Source organism: Lissotriton helveticus, chromosome 3_2 (assembly GCF_964261635.1).
Source record: "Lissotriton helveticus chromosome 3_2, aLisHel1.1, whole genome shotgun sequence".
Taxonomy (NCBI): Eukaryota; Metazoa; Chordata; class Amphibia; order Caudata; family Salamandridae; genus Lissotriton; species Lissotriton helveticus.
Window position 1 is genome coordinate 250,098,107 of NC_136062.1, and position 16,737 is coordinate 250,114,843.

The window sequence follows — 16,737 nt, forward strand, 5'->3', positions numbered from 1 at the left end:
TTCCCAGACCGGAATTAAGCATCCAAGGACAGGTTTCTGGCTATCAGCCTGGATAGCTTGACTCCAGTGGTGTGGAGAGCCTGGGACTCACGTCTGAGCATGCCCAGCACACTCGGAGTGAAAATTGCAAAAAACACAGTTGATGGACAGAATGTAGAACAATGTCATACATTCACCCCAGTACAAGGATCTGGGCCTAAATCCATCGTTTTTTTGCACTCCACACCACCCTGGGTTAGACACTGGCTATAGGCAAATCAGCTCTGACCCGGTGCCTCATGGGAACAGTCCAGTCCGAACTACCAAACCATGTCTTTCCCAGACCGGAATTAAGCATCCAAGGACCGGTTTCTGGCTATCAGCCTTCATCAGCCTGGATAGCTTGACTCCAGTGGTGTGGAGAGCCTGGGACTCACGTCTGAGCTTACCCAGCACACTCGGGGTGAAAATTGCAAAAAACACAGTTGATGGACAGAATGTAGAACAATGTCATACATTCACCCCAGTACAAGGATCTGGGCCTAAATCCATCGTTTTTTTGCACTCCACACCACCCTGGGTTAGACACTGGCTGTATGCAAATCAGCTCTGACCCTGTGCCTCATGGGAACAGTCCAGTCCGAACTACCAAGCCTGGTCTTTCCCAGACCGGAATTAAGCATCCAAGGACCGGTTTCTGGCTATCAGCCTTCATCAGCCTGGATAGCTTGACTCCAGTGGTGTGGAGAGCCTGGGACTCACGTCTGAGCATACCCAGCACACTCGGGGTGAAAATTGCAAAAAACACAGTTGATGGATAGAATGTAGAACAATGTCATACATTCACCCCAGTACAAGGATCTGGGCCTAAATCCATCGTTTTTTTTCACCCCACACCACCCTGGGTTAGACACTGGCTATAGGCAAATCAGCTCTGACCCTGTGCCTCATGGGAACAGTCCAGTCCGAACTGCCAAGCCATGTCTTTCCCAGACCAGAATTAAGCATCCAAGGACCAGTTTCTGGCTATCAGCCTTCATCAGCCTGGATAGCTTGACTCCAGTGGTGTGGAGAGCCTGGGACTCATGTCTGAGCATACCCAGCATACTCGGGGTGAAAATTGCAAAAAACACAGTTGATGGACAGAATGTAGAACAATGTCATACATTCACCCCAGTACAAGGATCTGGGCCTAAATCCATCGTTTCTTTGCACTCCACACCACCCTGGGTTAGACACTGGCTATATGCAAATCAGCTCTGACCCTGTGCCTCATGGGAACAGTCCAGTCCGAACTACCAAGCCATGTCTTTCCCAGACCGGAATTAGGCATCCAAGGACCGGTTTCTGGATATCAGCATTCATCAGCCTGGATAGCTTGACTCCAGTGGTGTGGAGAGCCTGGGACTCACGTCTGAGCATACCCAGCACACTCGGGGTGAAAATTGCAAAAACCACAGTTGATGGACAGAATGTAGAACAATGTCATACATTCACCCCAGTACAAGGATCTGGGCCTAAATCCATCGTTTTTTTGCACTCCACACCACCCTGGGTTAGACACTGGCTATATGCAAATCAGCTCTGACCATGTGCCTCATGGGAACAGTCCACTCCGAACTACCAAGCCTGGTCTTTCCCAGACCGGAATTAAGCATCCAAGGACCGGTTTCTGGCTATCAGCCTTCATCAGCCTGGATAGCTTGACTCCAGTGGTGTGGAGAGCCTGGGACTCACGTCTGAGCATACCCAGCACACTCGGGGTGAAAATTGCAAAAAACACAGTTGATGGACAGAATGTAGAACAATGTCATACATTCACCCCAGTACAAGGATCTGGGCCTAAATCCATTGTTTCTTTGCACTCCACACCACCCTGGGTTAGACACTGGCGATATGCAAATCAGCTCTGACCCTGTGCCTCATGGGAACAGTCCAGTCCGAACTACCAAGCCATGTCTTTCCCAGACCGGAATTAAGCATCCAAGGACCGGTTTCTGGCTATCAGCCTGGATAGCTTGACTCCAGTGGTGTGGAGAGCCTGGGACTCACGTCTGAGCATGCCCAGCACACTCGGGGTGAAAATTGCAAAAAACACAGTTGATGGACAGAATGTAGAACAATGTCATACATTCACCCCAGTACAAGGATCTGGGCCTAAATTTATCATTTTTTTGCACTCCACACCACCCTGGGTTAGACACTGGCTATAGGCAAATCAGCTCTGACCCGGTGCCTCATGGGAACAGTCCAGTCCGAACTACCAAACCATGTCTTTCCCAGACCGGAATTAAGCATCCAAGGACCGGTTTCTGGCTATCAGCCTTCATCAGCCTGGATAGCTTGACTCCAGTGGTGTGGAGAGCCTGGGACTCACGTCTGAGCATACCCAGCACACTCGGGGTGAAAATTGCAAAAAACACAGTTGATGGACAGAATGTAGAACAATGTCATACATTCACCCCAGTACAAGGATCTGGGCCTAAATCCATCATTTTTTTGCACTCCACACCACCCTGGGTTAGACACTGGCTGTATGCAAATCAGCTCTGACCCTGTGCCTCATGGGAACAGTCCAGTCCGAACTACCAAGCCTGGTCTTTCCCAGACCGGAATTAAGCATCCAAGGACCGGTTTCTGGCTATCAGCCTTCATCAGCCTGGATAGCTTGACTCCAGTGGTGTGGAGAGCCTGGGACTCACGTCTGAGCATACCCAGCACACTCGGGGTGAAAATTGCAAAAAACACAGTTGATGGACAGAATGTAGAACAATGTCATACATTCACCCCAGTACAAGGATCTGGGCCTAAATCCATCGTTTGTTTTCACTCCACACCACCCTGGGTTAGACACTGGCTATAGGCAAATCAGCTCTGACCCTGTGCCTCATGGGAACAGTCCAGTCCGAACTGCCAAGCCATGTCTTTCCCAGACCAGAATTAAGCATCCAAGGACCAGTTTCTGGCTATCAGCCTTCATCAGCCTGGATAGCTTGACTCCAGTGGTGTGGAGAGCCTGGGACTCATGTCTGAGCATACCCAGCATACTCGGGGTGAAAATTGCAAAAAACACAGTTGATGGACAGAATGTAGAACAATGTCATACATTCACCCCAGTACAAGGATCTGGGCCTAAATCCATCGTTTCTTTGCACTCACACCACCCTGGGTTAGACACTGGCTATATGCAAATCAGCTCTGACCCTGTGGCTCATGGGAACAGTCCAGTCCGAACTACCAAGCCATGTCTTTCCCAGACCGGAATTAGGCATCCAAGGACCGGTTTCTGGATATCAGCATTCATCAGCCTGGATAGCTTGACTCCAGTGGTGTGGAGAGCCTGGGACTCACGTCTGAGCATACCCAGCACACTCGGGGTGAAAATTGCAAAAAACACAGTTGATGGACAGAATGTAGAACAATGTCATACATTCACCCCAGTACAAGGATCTGGGCCTAAATCCATCGTTTTTTTGCACTCCACACCACCCTGGGTTAGACACTGGCTATATGCAAATCAGCTCTGACCCTGTGCCTCATGGGAACAGTCCACTCCGAACTACCAAGCCTGGTCTTTCCCAGAGCGGAATTAAGCATCCAAGGACCGGTTTCTGGCTATCAGCCTTCATCAGCCTGGATAGCTTGACTCCAGTGGTGTGGAGAGCCTGGGACTCACGTCTGAGCATACCCAGCACACTCGGGGTGAAAATTGCAAAAAACACAGTTGATGGACAGAATGTAGAACAATGTCATACATTCACCCCAGTACAAGGATCTGGGCCTAACTCCATCGTTTTTTTGCACTCCACACCACCCTGGGTTAGACACTGGCTATATGCAAATCAGCTCTGACCCTGTGCCTCATGGGAACAGTCCAGTCCGAACTACCAAACCATGTCTTTCCCAGACCGGAATTAAGCATCCAAGGACCCGTTTCTGGCTATCAGCCTTCATCAGCCTGGATAGCTTGACTCCAGTGGTGTGGAGAGCCTGGGACTCACGTCTGAGCATACCCAGCACACTCGGGGTGAAAATTGCAAAAAACACAGTTGATGGACAGAATGTAGAACAATGTCATACATTCACCCCAGTACAAGGATCTGGGCCTAAATCCATCGTTTTTTTGCACTCCACACCACCCTGAGTTAGACACTGGCTATATGCAAATCAGCTCTGACCCTGTGCCTCATGGGAACAGTCCAGTCCGAACTACCAAGCCATGTCTTTCCCAGACGGGAATTAAGCATCCAAGGACCGGTTTCTGGCTATCAGCCTTCATCAGCCTGGATAGCTTGACTCCAGTGGTGTGGAGAGCCTGGAACTCACGTCTGAGCATGCCCAGCACACTCGGGGTGAAAATTGCAAAAAACACAGTTGATGGACAGAATGTAGAACAATGTCATACATTCACCCCAGTACAAGGATCTGGGCCTAAATCCATCGTTTTTTTGCACTCCACACCACCCTGGGTTAGACACTGGCTATAGGCAAATCAGCTCTGACCCGGTGCCTCATGGGAACAGTCCAGTCCGAACTACCAAACCATGTCTTTCCCAGACCGGAATTAAGCATCCAAGGACCGGTTTCTGGCTATCAGCCTGGATAGCTTGACTCCAGTGGTGTGGAGAGCCTGGGACTCACGTCTGAGCATACCCAGCACACTCGGTGTGAAAATTGCAAAAAACACAGTTGATGGACAGAATGTAGAACAATGTCATACATTCACCCCAGTACAAGGATCTGAGCCTAAATCCATCGTTTTTTTGCACTCCACACCACCCTGGGTTAGACACTGGCTGTATGCAAATCAGCTCTGACCCTGTGCCTCATGGGAACAGTCCAGTCCGAACTACCAAGCCTGGTCTTTCCCAGACCGGAATTAAGCATCCAAGGACCGGTTTCTGGCTATCAGCCTTCATCAGCCTGGATAGCTTGACTCCAGTGGTGTGGAGAGCCTGGGACTCACGTCTGAGCATACCCAGCACACTCGGGGTGAAAATTGCAAAAAACACAGTTGATGGACAGAATGTAGAACAATGTCATACATTCACCCCAGTACAAGGATCTGGGCCTAAATCCATTGTTTCTTTGCACTCCACACCACCCTGGGTTAGACACTGGCTATATGCAAATCAGCTCTGACCCTGTGCCTCTTGGGAACAGTCCAGTCCGAACTACCAAGCCATGTCTTTCCCAGACCGGAATTAAGCATCCAAGGACCGGTTTCTGGCTATCAGCCTTCATCAGCCTGGATAGCTTGACTCCAGTGGTGTGGAGAGCCTGGGACTCACGTCTGAGCATACCCAGCACACTCGGGGTGAAAATTGCAAAAAACACAGTTGATGGACAGAATGTAGAACAATGTCATACATTCACCCCAGTACAAGGATCTGGGCCTAAATCCATCGTTTCTTTGCACTCCACACCACCCTGGGTTAGACACTGGCTATATGCAAATCAGCTCTGACCCTGTGCCTCATGGGAACAGTCCAGTCCGAACTACCAAGCCATGTCTTTCCCAGACCGGAATTAAGCATCCAAGGACCGGTTTCTGGCTATCAGCCTGGATAGCTTGACTCCAGTGGTGTGGAGAGCCTGGGACTCACGTCTGAGCATGCCCAGCACACTCGGGGTGAAAATTGCAAAAAACACAGTTGATGGACAGAATGTAGAACAATGTCATACATTCACCCCAGTACAAGGATCTGGGCCTAAATCCATCGTTTTTCTGCACTCCACACCACCCTGGGTTAGACACTGGCTATAGGCAAATCAGCTCTGACCCGGTGCCTCATGGGAACAGTCCAGTCCGAACTACCTAAGTATGTCTTTCCCAGACCGGAATTAAGCATCCAAGGACCGGTTTCTGGCTATCAGCCTTCATCAGCCTGGATAGCTTGACTGCAGTGGTGTGGAGAGCCTGGGACTCACGTCTGAGCATACCCAGCACACTCGGGGTGAAAATTGCAAAAAACACAGTTGATGGACAGAATGTAAAACAATGTCATACATTCACCCCAGTACAAGGATCTGGGCCTAAATCCATCGTTTTTTTGCACTCCACACCACCCTGGGTTAGACACTGGCTATATGCAAATCAGCTCTGACCCTGTGCCTCATGGGAACAGTCCAGTCCGAACTACCAAGCCTGGTCTTTCCCAGACCGGAATTAAGCATCCAAGGACCGGTTTCTGGCTATCAGCCTTCATCAGCCTGGATAGCTTGACTCCAGTGGTGTGGAGAGCCTGGGACTCACGTCTGAGCATACCCAGCACACTCGGGGTGAAAATTGCAAAAAACACAGTTGATGGACAGAATGTAGAACAATGTCATACATTCACCCCAGTACAAGGATCTGGGCCTAAATCCATCGTTTTTTTGCACTCCACACCACCCTGAGTTAGACACTGGCTATATGCAAATCAGCTCTGACCCTGTGCCTCATGGGAACAGTCCAGTCCGAACTACCAAGCCATGTCTTTCCCAGACGGGAATTAAGCATCCAAGGACCGGTTTCTGGCTATCAGCCTTCATCAGCCTGGATAGCTTGACTCCAGTGGTGTGGAGAGCCTGGGACTCACCTCTGAGCATACCCAGCACACTCGGGGTGAAAATTGCAAAAAACACAGTTGATGGACAGAATGTAGAACAATGTCATACATTCACCCCAGTACAAGGATCTGGGCCTAAATCCATCGTTTTTTTGCACTCCACACCACCATGGGTTAGACACTGGCTATATGCAAATCAGCTCTGACCCTGTGCCTCATGGGAACAGTCCAGTCCGAACTACCAAACCATGTCTTTCCCAGACCGGAATTAAGCATCCAAGGACCCGTTTCTGGCTATCAGCCTTCATCAGCCTGGATAGCTTGACTCCAGTGGTGTGGAGAGCCTGGGACTCACGTCTGAGCATACCCAGCACACTCGGGGTGAAAATTGCAAAAAACACAGTTGATGGACAGAATGTAGAACAATGTCATACATTCACCCCAGTACAGGGATCTGGGCCTAAATCCATCGTTTTTTTGCACTCCACACCACCCTGAGTTAGACACTGGCTATATGCAAATCAGCTCTGACCCTGTGCCTCATGGGAACAGTCCAGTCCGAACTACCAAGCCATGTCTTTCCCAGACCGGAATTACGCATTCAAGGACCGGTTTCTGGCTATCAGCCTTCATCAGCCTGGATAGCTTGACTCCAGAGGTGTGGAGAGCCTGGGACTCACGTCTGAGCATACCCAGCACACTCGGGGTGAAAATTGCAAAAAACACAGTTGATGGACAGAATGTAGAACAATGTCATACATTCACCCCAGTACAAGGATCTGGGCCTAAATCCATCGTTTCTTTGCACTCCACACCACCCTGGGTTAGACACTGGCTATATGCAAATCAGCTCTGACCCTGTGCCTCATGGGAACAGTCCAGTCCGAACTACCAAGCCATGTCTTTCCCAGACCGGAATTAAGCATCCAAGGACCGGTTTCTGGCTATCAGCCTGGATAGCTTGACTCCAGTGGTGTGGAGAGCCTGGAACTCACGTCTGAGCATGCCCAGCACACTCTGGGTGAAAATTGCAAAAAACACAGTTGATGGACAGAATGTAGAACAATGTCATACATTCACCCCAGTACAAGGATCTGGGCCTAAATCCATCGTTTTTTTGCACTCCACACCACCCTGGGTTAGACACTGGCTATAGGCAAATCAGCTCTGACCCGGTGCCTCATGGGAACAGTCCAGTCCGAACTACCAAACCATGTCTTTCCCAGACCGGAATTAAGCATCCAAGGACCGGTTTCTGGCTATCAGCCTTCATCAGCCTGGATAGCTTGACTCCAGTGGTGTGGAGAGCCTGGGACTCACGTCTGAGCATACCCAGCACACTCGGTGTGAAAATTGCAAAAAACACAGTTGATGGACAGTATGTAGAACAATGTCATACATTCACCCCAGTACAAGGATCTGAGCCTAAATCCATCGTTTTTTTGCACTCCACACCACCCTGGGTTAGACACTGGCTGTATGCAAATCAGCTCTGACCCTGTGCCTCATGGGAACAGTCCAGTCCGAACTACCAAGCCTGGTCTTTCCCAGACCGGAATTAAGCATCCAAGGACCGGTTTCTGGCTATCAGCCTTCATCAGCCTGGATAGCTTGACTCCAGTGGTGTGGAGAGCCTGGGACTCACGTCTGAGCATACCCAGCACACTCGGGGTGAAAATTGCAAAAAACACAGTTGATGGACAGAATGTAGAACAATGTCATACATTCACCCCAGTACAAGGATCTGGGCCTAAATCCATTGTTTCTTTGCACTCCACACCACCCTGGGTTAGACACTGGCTATATGCAAATCAGCTCTGACCCTGTGCCTCTTGGGAACAGTCCAGTCCGAACTACCAAGCCATGTCTTTCCCAGACCGGAATTAAGCATCCAAGGACCGGTTTCTGGCTATCAGCCTTCATCAGCCTGGATAGCTTGACTCCAGTGGTGTGGAGAGCCTGGGACTCACGTCTGAGCATACCCAGCACACTCGGGGTGAAAATTGCAAAAAACACAGTTGATGGACAGAATGTAGAACAATGTCATACATTCACCCCAGTACAAGGATCTGGGCCTAAATCCATCGTTTCTTTGCACTCCACACCACCCTGGGTTAGACACTGGCTATATGCAAATCAGCTCTGACCCTGTGCCTCATGGGAACAGTCCAGTCCGAACTACCAAGCCATGTCTTTCCCAGACCGGAATTAAGCATCCAAGGACCGGTTTCTGGCTATCAGCCTGGATAGCTTGACTCCAGTGGTGTGGAGAGCCTGGGACTCACGTCTGAGCATGCCCAGCACACTCGGGGTGAAAATTGCAAAAAACACAGTTGATGGACAGAATGTAGAACAATGTCATACATTCACCCCAGTACAAGGATCTGGGCCTAAATCCATCGTTTTTCTGCACTCCACACCACCCTGTGTTAGACACTGGCTATAGGCAAATCAGCTCTGACCCGGTGCCTCATGGGAACAGTCCAGTCCGAACTACCTAAGCATGTCTTTCCCAGACCGGAATTAAGCATCCAAGGACCGGTTTCTGGCTATCAGCCTTCATCAGCCTGGATAGCTTGACTCCAGTGGTGTGGAGAGCCTGGGACTCACGTCTGAGCATACCCAGCACACTCGGGGTGAAAATTGCAAAAAACACAGTTGATGGACAGAATGTAGAACAATGTCATACATTCACCCCAGTACAAGGATCTGGGCCTAAATCCATCGTTTTTTTGCACTCCACACCACCCTGGGTTAGACACTGGCCATATGCAAATCAGCTCTGACCCTGTGCCTCATGGGAACAGTCCAGTCCGAACTACCAAGCCTGGTCTTTCCCAGACCGGAATTAAGCATCCAAGAACCGGTTTCTGGCTATCAGCCTTCATCATCGTGGATAGCTTGACTCCAGTGGTGTGGAGAGCCTGGGACTCACGTCTGAGCATACCCAGCACACTCGGGGTGAAAATTGCAAAAAACACAGTTGATGGACAGAATGTAGAACAATGTCATACATTCACCCCAGTACAAGGATCTGGGCCTAAATCCATCGTTTTTTGAACTCCACACCACCCTGGGTTAGACACTGGCTATATGCAAATCAGCTCTGACCCTGTGCCTCATGGGAACAGTCCAGTCCGAACTACCAAGACATGTCTTTCCCAGACCGGAATTAAGCATCCAAGGACCGGTTTCTGGCTATCAGCCTTCATCAGCCTGGATAGCGTGACTCCAGTGGTGTGGAGAGCCTGGGACTCACGTCTGAGCATACCCAGCACACTCGGGGTGAAAATTGCAAAAAACACAGTTGATGGACAGAATGTAGAACAATGTCATACATTCACCCCAGTACAAGGATCTGGGCCTAAATCCATCGTTTCTTTGCACTCCACACCACCCTGGGTTAGACACTGGCTATATGCAAATCAGCTCTGACCCTGTGCCTCATGGGAACAGTCCAGTCCGAACTACCAAGCCATGTCTTTCCCAGACCGGAATTAAGCATCCAAGGACGGTTTCTGGCTATCAGCCTTCATCAGCCTGGATAGCTTGACTCCAGTGGTGTGGAGAGCCTGGGACTCACGTCTGAGCATACCCAGCACACTCGGGGTGAAAATTGCAAAAAACACAGTTGATGGACAGAATGTAGAACAATGTCATACATTCACCCCAGTACAAGGATCTGGGCCTAAATCCATCGTTTCTTTGCACTCCACACCACCCTGGGTTAGACACTGGCTATACGCAAATCAGCTCTGACCCTGTGCCTCATGGGAACAGTCCAGTCCGAACTACCAAGCCATGTCTTTCCCAGACCGGAATTAGGCATCCAAGGACCGGTTTCTGGCTATCAGCCTTCATCAGCCTGGATAGCTTGACTCCAGTGGTGTGGAGAGCCTGGGACTCACGTCTGAGCATACCCAGCACACTCTGGGTGAAAATTTCAAAAAACACAGTTGATGGACAGAATGTAGAACAATGTCATACATTCACCCCAGTACAAGGATCTGGGCCTAAATCCATTGTTTTTTGCACTCCACACCACCCTGGGTTAGACACTGTCTATATGCAAATCAGCTCTGACCCTGTGCCTCATGGGAACAGTCCAGTCCGAACTACCAAGCCATGTCTTTCCCAGACCGTAATTAGGCATCCAAGGACCGGTTTCTGGCTATCAGCCTTCATCAGCCTGGATAGCTTGACTCCAGTGGTGTGGAGAGCCTGGGACTCACGTCTGAGCATACCCAGCACACTCGGGGTGAAAATTGCAAAAAACACAGTTGATGGACAGAATGTAGAACAATGTCATACATTCACCCCAGTACAATGATCTGGGCCTAAATCCATCGTTTTTTTGCACTCCACACCACCCTGGGTTAGACACTGGCTATAGGCAAATCAGCTCTGACCCTGTGCCTCAATTTTTTTTTGTACATATATTTTTATTGCAGCATGTTAGGTGACACACACATATTATTAACATCAGTACCCTTGTTACTCGATATATCCTTTAGTCCTCTGTACTTGTTCCACACAGCCGTTTAGCTCACAACCCGGAGGTCGAGCGGCGTAATCAGAAATGAAATCACGTGTAAGGAGATATAGTATGTCACCGTAGCAACTGGTCGTCCTTGAAATGGCAATGCTACTTTCTAGCTCTCCCTGACTCTCCCTCTAAGCCCAGCTCCTAATGGGAACAGTAAGTATTCTTCTGTATTGCTGTCCAACACTCTTCACCCGTTTAACCTGTTAAACCTCAACTCACCCTCTTCCCCCCCCGATAAACTATCCCCCCCACCCTTAACTCTACCCCCCACCCCCCAGACGTGCCAGCGGAACATTAATGCGCATCCACACCCATCCCGATCGATCCAGACCCGAACCAGACTATCAGGAGCAATCAACCAACAACATTCAGACAACACCTAGGAAATAGGGGAATTAGGTAGAGGGACTATGACCTCCTCTCATCAGGAGGCCGGCTCACCGGAACAGGACTATGCCCTGGGGTGTCCGCCTCGTCTACGTCTAATCGTGCGAACTCCAAGACCAGGCCCTCCCACGCCCTGGCCCCCTCCAGAGCCACTTCATTGTCTGCCCTAAGTGCAGCTTGCATACGTAGCTCCCCCTCACACCGGGCCCATTTGAGAAGCTCAGCCTTCCACCTCTCTACCACAGGGCCCTTATTCGCCTTCCATTGGGACGTTATGGCCCGCTTCGCCAGTAGTAGCCCAAGGTCCAAAAACTTGCTAGTAATCTTGTTCTTCGATGTATGCGGGAACCAATGTAGGATGCAGTGCGCCATGGTGTATTGCAAATCCCTTCCCGTAGTCTCCCCCAGGCTGTCCACAACTTCCCGACAAAAGGAACTCAGGGCTGGGCAGGACCAAAACATGTGTTGGAAGTCAGCCGAGTCCGCCGGGCATCGCGGACAATTCGCCGGGTGGGCCGGGAAATATGTGTGTAGTTTGTCAGGGGTCAGGTAGGCCCTGTGTAGGACATAGAAGTGCACCAGCTGAAACCTAGCGTTGCGCGTCCCGTTGCGGACCCGGGCCACTATGCCGTTCCACGTCTCCTCAGGTATTTCCGTCGAGAGGTCAGCCTCCCATTTCGCCTTCAGGGTCAACAGTGGGGTGATCGTCTCCGAGAGCATGCGCCTATACAGGCACGTGACTGCCTTGATCGTCCCCGCCATCATCACCACATATTGGCAGCCCAGAGACAGTGGTGGTTCCGTCATGCCCGACTTCCAGTGCCTGCGGATTGCCGTCGTTAGTGCCGCATGAAGGAGAAAGTCTCCCCCCGCCAGATCAAAGCGGTCTCTCAGGAGGTCAAAGGGCAGTAGGACGCCGTCCTCGTAGAGGTCTCCCATGGACGAGAGTCCGTGCAACTCCCATCTACCGATCCCGTGCCACGAGCCCCCATGTGGCAGCGCCCTCTGACCCTGTGCCTCATGGGAACAGTCCAGTCCTAACTGCCAAGCCATGTCTTTCCCAGACCAGAATTAAGCATCCACGGACCAGTTTCTGGCTATCAGCCTTCATCAGCCTGGATAGCTTGACTCCAGTGGTGTGGAGAGCCTGGGACTCACGTCTGAGCATACCCAGCACACTCGGGGTGAAAATTGCAAAAAACACAGTTGATGGACAGAATGTAGAACAATGTCATACATTCACCCTCAGTACAAGGATCTGGGCCTAAATCCATCGTTTTTCTGAACTCCACACCACCCTGGGTTAGACACTGGCTATATGCAAATCAGCTCTGACCCTGTGCCTCATGGGAACAGTCCAGTCCGAACTACCAAGCCATGTCTTTCCCAGACCGGAATTAAGCATCCAAGGACCGGTTTCTGGCTATCAGCCTTCATCAGCCTGGATAGCTTGACTCCAGTGGTGTGGAGAGCCTGGGACTCACGTCTGAGCATACCCAGCACACTCGGGGTGAAAATTGCAAAAAACACAGTTGATGGACAGAATGTAGAACAATGCCATACATTCACCCCAGTACAAGGATCTGGGCCTAAATCCATCGTTTTTTGCACTCCACACCACCCTGGGTTAGACACTGGCTATATGCAAATCAGCTCTGACCCTGTGCCTCATGGGAACAGTCCAGTCCGAACTACCAAGCCATGTCTTTCCCAGACCGGAATTAAGCATCCAAGGACCGGTTTCTGGCTATCAGCCTTCATCAGCCTGGATAGCTTGACTCCAGTGGTCTGGAGAGCCTGGGACTCACGTCTGAGCATACCCAGCACACTCGGGGTGAAAATTGCAAAAAACACAGTTGATGGACAGAATGTAGAACAATGTCATACATTCACCCCAGTACAAGGAGCTGGGCCTAAATTCATCGTTTTTTGAACTCCACACCACCCTGGGTTAGACACTGGCTATATGCAAATCAGCTCTGACCCTGTGCCTCATGGGAACAGTCCAGTCCGAACTACCAAGACATGTCTTTCCCAGACCGGAATTAAGCATCCAAGGACCGGTTTCTGGCTATCAGCCTTCATCAGCCTGGATAGCGTGACTCCAGTGGTGTGGAGAGCCTGGGACTCACGTCTGAGCATACCCAGCACACTCGGGGTGAAAATTGCAAAAAACACAGTTGATGGACAGAATGTAGAACAATGTCATACATTCACCCCAGTACAAGGATCTGGGCCTAAATCCATCGTTTCTTTGCACTCCACACCACCCTGGGTTAGAAACTGGCTATATGCAAATCAGCTCTGACCCTGTGCCTCATGGGAACAGTCCAGTCCGAACTACCAAGCCATGTCTTTCCCAGACCGGAATTAAGCATCCAAGGACCGGTTTCTGGCTATCAGCCTTCATCAGCCTGGATAGCTTGACTCCAGTGGTGTGGAGAGCCTGGGACTCACGTCTGAGCATACCCAGCACACTCGGGGTAAAAATTGCAAAAAACACAGTTGATGGACAGAATGTAGAACAATGTCCTACATTTACCCCAGTACAAGGACCTGGGCCTAAATCCATCGTTTTTTTGCACTCCACACCACCCTGGGTTAGACACTGGCTATATGCAAATCAGCTCTGACCCTGTGCCTCATGGGAACAGTCCAGTTCAAACTACCAAGCCATGTCTTTCCCAGACCGGAATTAAGCATCCAAGGACCGGTTTCTGGCTATCAGCCTTCATCAGCCTGGATAGCTTGACTCCAGTGGTGTGGAGAGCCTGGGACTCACGTCTGAGGATACCCAGCACACTCAGGGTGAAAATTGCAAAAAACACAGTAGATGGACAGAATGTAGAACAATGTCATACATTCACCCCAGTACAAGGATCTGGGCCTAAATCCATCGTTTCTTTGCACTCCACACCACCCTGGGTTAGACACTGGCTATATGCAAATCAGCTCTGACCCTGTGCCTCATGGGAACAGTCCAGTCCGAACTACCAAGCCATGTCTTTCCCAGACCGGAATTAGACATCCAAGGACCGGTTTCTGGCTATCAGCCTTCATCAGCCTGGATAGCTTGACTCCAGTGGTGTGGAGAGCCTGGGACTCACGTCTGAGCATACCCAGCACACTCTGGGTGAAAATTGCAAAAAACACAGTTGATGGACAGAATGTAGAACAATGTCATACATTCACCCCAGTACAAGGATCTGGGCCTAAATCCATTGTTTTTTGCACTCCACACCACCCTGGGTTAGACACTGGCTATATGCAAATCAGCTCTGACCCTGTGCCTCATGGGAACAGTCCAGTCCGAACTACCAAGCCATGTTTTCCCAGACCGGAATTAGGCATCCAAGGACCGGTTTCTGGCTATCAGCCTTCATCAGCCTGGATAGCTTGACTCCAGTGGTGTGGAGAGCCTGGGACTCACGTCTGAGCATACCCAGCACACTCGGGGTGAAAATTGCAAAAAACACAGTTGATGGACAGAATGTAGAACAATGTCTGTCATACATTCACCCCAGTACAATGATCTGGGCCTAAATCCATCGTTTTTTTGCACTCCACACCACCCTGGGTTAGACACTGGCTATAGGCAAATCAGCTCTGACCCTGTGCCTCATTTTTTTTTGTGTACATATATTTTTATTGCAGCATGTTAGTTGACACACACATATTATTAACATCAGTACCCTTGTTACTCGATATATCCATTAGTCCTCTGTACTTGTTCCAGACAGCCGTTTAGCTCACAACCCGGAGGTCGAGCGGCGTAATCAGAAATGAAAGCACGTGTAAGGAGATATAGTATGTCACCGTAGCAACTGGTCGTCCTTGAAATGGCAATGCTACTTTCTAGCTCTCCCTGACTCTCCCTCTAAGCCCAGCTCCTAATGGGAACAGTAAGTATTCTTCTGTATTGCTGTCCAACACTCTTCACCCGTTTAACCTGTTAAACCTCAACTCACCCTCTTCCCCCCCCGATAAACTATCCCCCCCACCCTTAACTCTACCCCCCAACCCCCAGACGTGCCAGCGGAACATTAATGCGCATCCACACCCATCCCGATCGATCCAGACCCGAACCAGACTATCAGGAGCAATCAAGCAACAACATTCAGACAACACCTAGGAAATAGGGGAATTAGGTAGAGGGACTATGACCTCCTCTCATCAGGAGGCCGGCTCACCGGAACAGGACTATGCCCTGGGGTGTCCGCCTCGTCTACGTCTAATCGTGCGAACTCCAAGACCAGGCCCTCCCACGCCCTGGCCCCCTCCAGAGCCACTTCATTGTCTGCCCTAAGTGCAGCTTGCATACGTAGCTCCCCCTCACACCGGGCCCATTTGAGAAGCTCAGCCTTCCACCTCTCTACCACAGGGCCCTTATTCGCCTTCCATTGGGACGTTATGGCCCGCTTCGCCAGTAGTAGCCCAAGGTCCAAAAACTTGCTAGTAATCTTGTTCTTCGATGTATGCGGGAACCAATGTAGGATGCAGTGCGCCATGGTGTATTGCAAATCCCTTCCCGTAGTCTCCCCCAGGCTGTCCACAACTTCCCGCCAAAAGGAACTCAGGGCTGGGCAGGACCAAAACATGTGTTGGAAGTCAGCCGAGTCCGCCGGGCATCGCGGACAAGTCGCCGGGTGGGCCGGGAAATATGTGTGTAGTTTGTCAGGGGTCAGGTAGGCCCTGTGTAGGACATAGAAGTGCACCAGCTGAAACCTAGCGTTGCGCGTCCCGTTGCGGACCCGGGCCACTATGCCGTTCCACGTCTCCTCAGGTATTTCCGTCGAGAGGTCAGCCTCCCATTTCGCCTTCAGGGTCAACAGTGGGGTGATCGTCTCCGAGAGCATGCGCCTATACAGGCACATGACTGCCTTGATCGTCCCCGCCATCATCACCACATATTGGCAGCCCAGAGACAGTGGTGGTTCCGTCATGCCCGACTTCCAGTGCCTGCGGATTGCCGTCGTTAGTGCCGCATGAAGGAGAAAGTCTCCCCCCGCCAGATCAAAGCGGTCTCTCAGGAGGTCAAAGGGCAGTAGGACGCCGTCCTCGTAGAGGTCTCCCATGGACGAGAGTCCGTGCAACTCCCATCTACCGATCCCGTGCCACGAGCCCCCATGTGGCAGCGCCCTCTGACCCTGTGCCTCATGGGAACAGTCCAGTCCTAACTGCCAAGCCATGTCTTTCCCAGACCAGAATTAAGCATCCAAGGACCAGTTTCTGGCTATCAGCCTTCATAAGCCTGGATAGCTTGACTCCAGTGGT